The following is a 6,606-nucleotide window of genomic DNA, read 5'->3' on the forward strand; positions in this document are numbered from 1 at the left end:
TATTTCCGGCATSCTGATGGCATTCTGTGCGGAACTAATATCACCTCGAAATGTTATCAGAGGAATTGCGAACCGCGTGAAAGAATCYTGAAGGTAATTAAATAAGAGAAGGGAGAAATCCAGGTAACCGTGGAGGGCGAGCAGGAATCCGGAGGGGAGTGCGATCGCCCGCACATCACCCGCCGCCCCACTCCCACCCTGCGCGCTGGGCAAAAACTGCAACTGCCAGGAATGTTTCGGACAAGCTGGGTGTAAAAGCGTGTCTGGGCATTTCAGCTCTTTGCAGAACGCCCCGGGGATCCCCACGGGTTTGGCATCGCAGCCAGGACCGGCCCCGGAGCGCGGCAGGACCCGCGGGGGCTCGCGGAGCGCCTCGGGCGGCAGCGCTGCCCGCGCCGGCGGAGCCCGCAGCCACCTGCGGCAGGCGGAGCCGAGGTCCCTCCCCGCTGCGACACGGGGCTGTGTCCTGCTGGAAGGATCTCTCGCCTCAGTCGTCCTGCAGAAATAAACCTAGCCTCAAAATAATGTTACCGTATTTCCGCATAAAACAGCTCCTCATCTTTATTGTACCAAGTAGATTAAAAAAAAAAAAAAAAAAAAAAGTCCTTAATGGCATTCACTAAAAAATTTTTCTCAAAAAAAAAAATTGCAGTTGATGTAAATTAAAAATTTATTTAAAGAATTGTTGTTTGAGAAGCTAAAAAATCACCCAAATGATTTCACAGATCCGAGCACTTTCCACAATCACTGTGTATCGAATTTAAGTCTGCAACTCATACGTGGTTTAGCGGTTTATTCACTGGAAATCAAAAAGAGATGGGCAACTACGGGACACAAACAAATAGTACAATAACAAAGCTAGGAACATTCGGAGGATTTGGGATAGATTTGAAAAATAAAGATGGGAAGACATGGGGGGAAAATAAGCAGACACTGCAATTTGAGAATTTGAGAATTGCAGTGAGTGTGGGACATGTCTCGGTACTGCGAAGGTATCGCACAAATAATAGCATTTTTATGAGAGTCCCGTTTGAGAATGGGCTATTTAATATATTTCCCATCTCCTCTTTGTTTCCTAGATTGGTGGAGGGAAACAGGCAGAGCACTGAAAACGAATGCATATTAAAACTGACAAATAAAAGTTAAAAATGCATGTAAAAATAAACTCAACCGCTTGTTTACAGGGGGGAGATGGGGATGCGTAGGGAGACTCTGGGAATAGTCGAGTGGTCTAATCTAAATGAATGCAGGAGCTTTTTGTCTGCAGTTCTCCGCACCCTGTTTTCCGCGCTGGAGTGGGTCATTTTGAAATGTTCACAACACTGACGAGCAGGGAGGTGTTACAATCCACTGCAAGTTCGATGGAAACCGTTTGAGTATAGAAAGACAGAGCCTGGAAAGTGATTTTGAGGTCATAGATGGTCATTTTCCCCATTTATTTCTCTTTTAGGAAAAAATAAAAATAAAAAAGCGACGTCTGGGGGAGGCTTATGCCGTGCGCCCGCGGGCCGTCGCTGGCGGCGGGATGCGCCGCTGCTGCCCCCGGACGGGCAGCGCCAGACCGGGCCGAGGCTCCGGACCGGCCGGGCTCCCGCCCGTGCGCCTAGCTGGAGCCAAGCCCCAAAGCGCAGCTTCTTTTTGCCCACTTAATTTCCCGATGTTCGGTTTTGGGCATCCCGCTGGGATGGCTCGGGATGGTCCCGGCTCCGAGCGGCGATGCACTAGCAGGTGTCCAAGCGTTTTCTTCTCAGGGCCCGATCCTGAGCTCTCTGGTAACTGCGGCGATTGCAAGGGAGCATTGGTTTCAAGGGGAAAGTGGTCCGGTCCTGGTTACCAGGATGGAGTGGGATCTTCAGAGGGTCCAAAGCAGCCTGTCTCCCCTCGCTGCCAAAGGCAAAGCACCGGCAATCCGCACCCCACTTTTCTTTGCAGCAAGGGCTCGTGCATCGCCTCCGAAAACARAGACTCCAAAAGGATCCTTTTGATCGCGAGTTTTCTGCATGTAAATACAACCTCTCAAACTGCGCCCCCCCCCACCGCCCCGAAGCTTGCCCGTGTGTTTATTTAAAAAGTTATTATCTCGGGGGAAAAAATGAAAAAAAAAAGAAAAAGAAATTGTTTTCAGTCCTTTAGGGCAAAACTATTGACTACTTTTAGCAGGGAGACATCTGATCTCTCGCAACTATCCAATGCCTCTTGCCAAACAGAAGACAAATATCTGATCGTAAATGAAGTATCTGTGTGGAGAGAGAGAGAGAAAGAGAACAACCCTCGGCGGCTGAGAAAGGAGACGCTCCGTGTTAAGCAATAACCACGGTTCATTATACACTGACTGTCTTAACGAGTGGATGACACCAACGCGATAAATAGGGACCACGGTCGGGTGACACAGAGGACAATTATAACGCGTGACCGCACTTGCTGCCGATTTCCAGCATCGCATATAGTGCAACTTTGCTTCARCGGGCGTTGGGGAGCGCACACGCCCCGCAAGCCCGCATCGTGCCATGCAGGCAGCTGCCCGAGGGATGCTCAGGGCAAGGTTTTCCCCGCAAGCCCCCCGCGAGCTGGCTCCGCAGCTAGCAGCCAGACTCCGCAAGCCGCCAGAAGAGCTGCAGAAATGGAGTTCAAAGACTCAAGAAAAAGATTTAGACCGAAGCATCGGTAACCAGATCTGATCCCTCGGAAGCTCTGATGTTTAGCTCTTTTTAATTCCTTTCTAGTGTCTGGAGATAAATGCATAATATATGTTATTACGACGCCCTTCTCTTGGATCCAGGTGTCACCAGAAGCAAGGCGAYAAGACAAAGATCTCCCAACATCTGACACATCAAATGTTACCTCGACGTTATAACTCATTTCTGGCTGAAATTTAGGTTTGATGCACAATCCGGTTCCATTTGTCCTGYCTTTCTTTTCAGTCAAATCGGGAGCTTTATCTTTCTTTCTTAAAGGAACCGTGCACACCGAGCTCGCGGCTGCTTGTTAAAAAAAAATGCCTTTAGGGTATGACTTACTAACTAAATCGATCATTAAAGGGGGAGAGAAACACTTGTAGGTTTTCCCTCCCGGAGAATAAGCGCGCTCCCCACTACCGTGGACATTTTCTCTCCCTGGCTACCCCGTAAAGGACACGCGCTAGTGCTTGGTGTGGACTGGAGGTACAGGGAACCGTTCATGTCGTGATCCCAAAGGGCTCCCTCTTGATTTACACCGGTAAAGGGGCTGGGGGGAGCCCCACTGGAGGAACCGGACAGCTCCCCCCCCCCTCCCCAGTCACCAGCTATTACAGACTAATCATGCTCGGCCAGTCCATAGCGTGGATGCTGCCGCGGCCCGATTTGTGTAGGACTAGAGATGCTGAGGATGCTGCTCTTCGCCCTCCCTCGGCCACTCGCAGCCGCGGGGTGGGGGGGAAGGCGAAGGTGGGCTGAGGGGCAGCCCGGGGGAGCGGGGGAGGCGAGAGGCGGAGCTGCCCGGGACGGGCCGTCGCTGCTGCTGCTGCTGCTGGAGCCGGTCAAACTGCACAGCCACTTCCCCCAGGAGCTTCCCTTTCATCTCCCCGCTCCTGGCGCCTGCAAAACAGCCTCGGTTTGTCTGCGACGTCTCTCCTCCGCCCTCCTGCCCTCCCCTTCCCGCTGCAGCCGAGAGCCCCGGCACCGGGGCGCGCAGAGCCCTGCTCCGCTCCGGGGGGCTGATGCTGCAGGGGGCGGAGAGGGCTTGGGGGCACCGCCGGGCCAGGGGCTTTCTGGGCATCCTTGGGAGCCTCCCCCAACCCGCGCTGGAGGCGCTGCCTGCTCCGCCGGGTCCCACCTGCTTCTGGCGATGGGCTCAGCCCCCAGCCCCGGCGGCCTCCCCCCGCCTTCGCCCCGAGGGTTTCGGAGATGGGGGGACACACGTGTGCGGACCCGGGGAACAGCTCCGACAGAGCCCCGACGGCCGAGCCCCGGACCGCCCCCGGACCGCCCCGGTGAGCACGGGTCTCACCGGGGACGCGAGGCGAGAGGAAGCCTCGCACGGGGGGAAACCCCAGACTCACGTCGGTCCCCGGGGCCGGGAGAAGTCCCCGCTCCTCTGAGGCTGGGCAGTTGCTCTGAATTCCTGGCGTGGGGAGGGGAGGAAGCCTTAAGTCCCAGAAACTTCAAACCCCAGCTCGGCGACGTTTCCATCCCGGCATTCAGTGCCGTGCGGGGCTTCGCTCTCCTATTTTTAACTGACAGGAGGAGGATGAAGGAGGGGAGGGGTGAGGGAGGAGAGAAACCTCCAAGTTCAGACTTTAGACGGAAAATGCTCAACCTCGCCATGAGCTAACGCTGAAGAAAGGCAAACGCCATGAGCATGTCCTGCCACGCTTTGCTGTCCCCGGTGTCCACATGGCACCTGCGCCAGCCAAGCTAGGCTGGGTGAGACAACTTCCACTCCCTGCTCGTCCCAGTACCGAGAGAAGCTTCTCCATTGGTCCTCCTCCTTCCTCCACTCTCCCGAAGGAAGACAGCTCAGAGTAGCCTTCCTAAGTCCACGGGGACGGCATGGGAGCTTGCGCACCCAGGCCATGGCCAGATAGCCAGGGAGAGGAGCTGCACCCAAGGGACGTGAGTTCCAGATCAGTGTCACCGTGACCTGCCCTCCTGCAAGCTCTCCTTCCCCAGGCGCCCTTCCAACGGGCATTGACTTTGGGAGTGCGGTATAATTATCTGTAGCATTTTCAGCAGCCCCACAATAGCTTTCCACGGGCGGTGCATTGTTCTTGACACACACGCATTGTTTCTGGATGTCCATCAATTCTCATTTACTTGTCACGGTGCAGGAAGCATGGAGAAGGGAAAGGAARGGGAGGTGGGGGGAGAAGAGAGACAAACTCAGCCGAGCTGCAGCAGGGGTTTGCAAGGCCGAGTCTGGGAAGTTCTGCCTTGCATTTCCCTGCAAGGATCTCCTAGGAAGAAGATGAGCTTTCTGGRGAAAGAGAATTAATGAATTGGGGAGACTTCAGGCAAGAGTTACTAGAGAGGCTTCAGCTGTTGGAGTAACTATTATTATCACCCCTGGACAAAAGCTCGAATCAGGGCTCCGGTGYCTGAAATATTGCAGGCTTCCTCAGCCGGGTTAGCTGGGCTAGCAAAAGGCTTTGCCTCTCTTTGCAAATCTCGCCTGATCTTTAATCTTTAACTTATCGAGGTCTGCAGCAACACTGCTAGCAATAAATAAGGAATGTGTAAAACCTACGATTAGCCCTCCTGGTCAGCGGGGCTCTGTAACCTGGCTCCTCCACAGACGTCCTCGCTCCTTCCCACACTGCAATCGCAGGCCTCTTCTCTGGGCCCCAGTTTCGTGCACCAGACCCTAGTCTGCTGGCAGGGCTGGGGCAGCTCAGACGTGTYGGTTGGCCCTGAGGTGAGGGGTACACAGGGCTGCGAGGGGGACTGCTGAGCCCGTGCAGCACACTCACACCACCCCTTCCCCAGGGTGGGTAGGGATGCTCTCCAGCCTGGCCTGGGTGGATGGAGGAGCACGGCCTGAAGAAAATCCTTGCCGGTCTGATTTGTCTCTCCAGAATTCGCTCCTGAACGGCTGCAGAGGGATTTGTATTCTTGGGAGTAGGGAAGCCCAATACTGCTGCATGTACTGGCAAGAAGGTTGGGAGTCCAAAGTGAGAAGATTAGCTACTGAAATCATGCATATTTTGAGAAATAGATATAACCAAAACTGCACAGAGAGCGAAGTCGTGCAGTTTGCCAAGGCCAAGCCAGCTCTGTCTGCACCTCCGCTGGAGTCAGGGCATGGGGCAAGGAGTTGCATTAACAGATCCAAATCTGGGCAGATGCATCACCACTTTTCCAGTGTATGGATATAGATATAGATACAGATATATAGATATATTTTTATTTAAAGCCTCAGTTATAAACACCAAAAAGGTACACAAACTCAATGTTTCTTGGACTTAGAAAAAAAAAAAAAGCACGAAAGTTGCAGCACATCCTTAAATAACACCCTGGCCTAGAATTAAAATAATTATGAAAAGAGCAATATATATATGCTTTTATCCATGCAGTAATTAGAAACGCTTTTAATGAGATCCACTTTATTTATGCCACTGGTAGGAAGTCAAAAAGTGAGAGAATCACTTTCACAGTGYTGGTTTGATATGCCACTTAATTAAGGGCTGTGTGCCCCTAATTTATTAAAGCTCATCTGTTCCTCACGTGTGTAATTGAGGCTGGAAAAATAACAATTACAGATCTAACCTCCGCAGAGTGGTTTTGCCCGAACTGGGTCCTGCTACTGATGAAACGCAAACAAAATCTCTTTTCGGCCAGAAAAGGCGCCGAGGGGAATGCGCAGTCGCCTTTCTCCGCGGGGGCGTTCTGCTGAGCGAGGGGTCCAGCCTCGCAGACCCCCCTTCCAAATAAAAAAAAAAGGGGGGGGGAGGGGAGCACCTCGTTTCGCCGGGACCAGGAGGGGTCCGGGGGAGCCGGGGCGCGGTGGGGGCCGACGGCGCGGCGGGGCCGGGGGCCCGGGAGGGGCCGGGCCGGCGGCGAGAGGCGGCGAAGCCGCGATCTTCTGAAGTTTCCTCTTCGCCTAATCATCAGCCTTAATTACCCGGCTTTT

General features: G+C 53.6%; 1 long non-coding RNA gene across 1 annotated transcript; it reads right to left on the bottom strand.

Moving 5' to 3' along the window:
• Positions 1-656: 656 nt before the first annotated feature.
• Positions 657-4,176, bottom strand: LOC146599730 (uncharacterized). Its single transcript, XR_014894939.1, has 2 exons — positions 4,040-4,176; positions 657-3,575 (listed from the first exon to the last, which is right to left on the bottom strand). It is a non-coding gene; the product is annotated as an uncharacterized LOC146599730 (long non-coding RNA).
• Between the last annotated feature and the right edge of the window lie 2,430 nt (positions 4,177-6,606).

This window comes from Rhea americana, unplaced genomic scaffold (assembly GCF_003343005.1).
Source record: "Rhea americana isolate MKP2758 unplaced genomic scaffold, rheAme1 scaffold_135, whole genome shotgun sequence".
Classification (NCBI taxonomy): Eukaryota; Metazoa; Chordata; class Aves; order Rheiformes; family Rheidae; genus Rhea; species Rhea americana.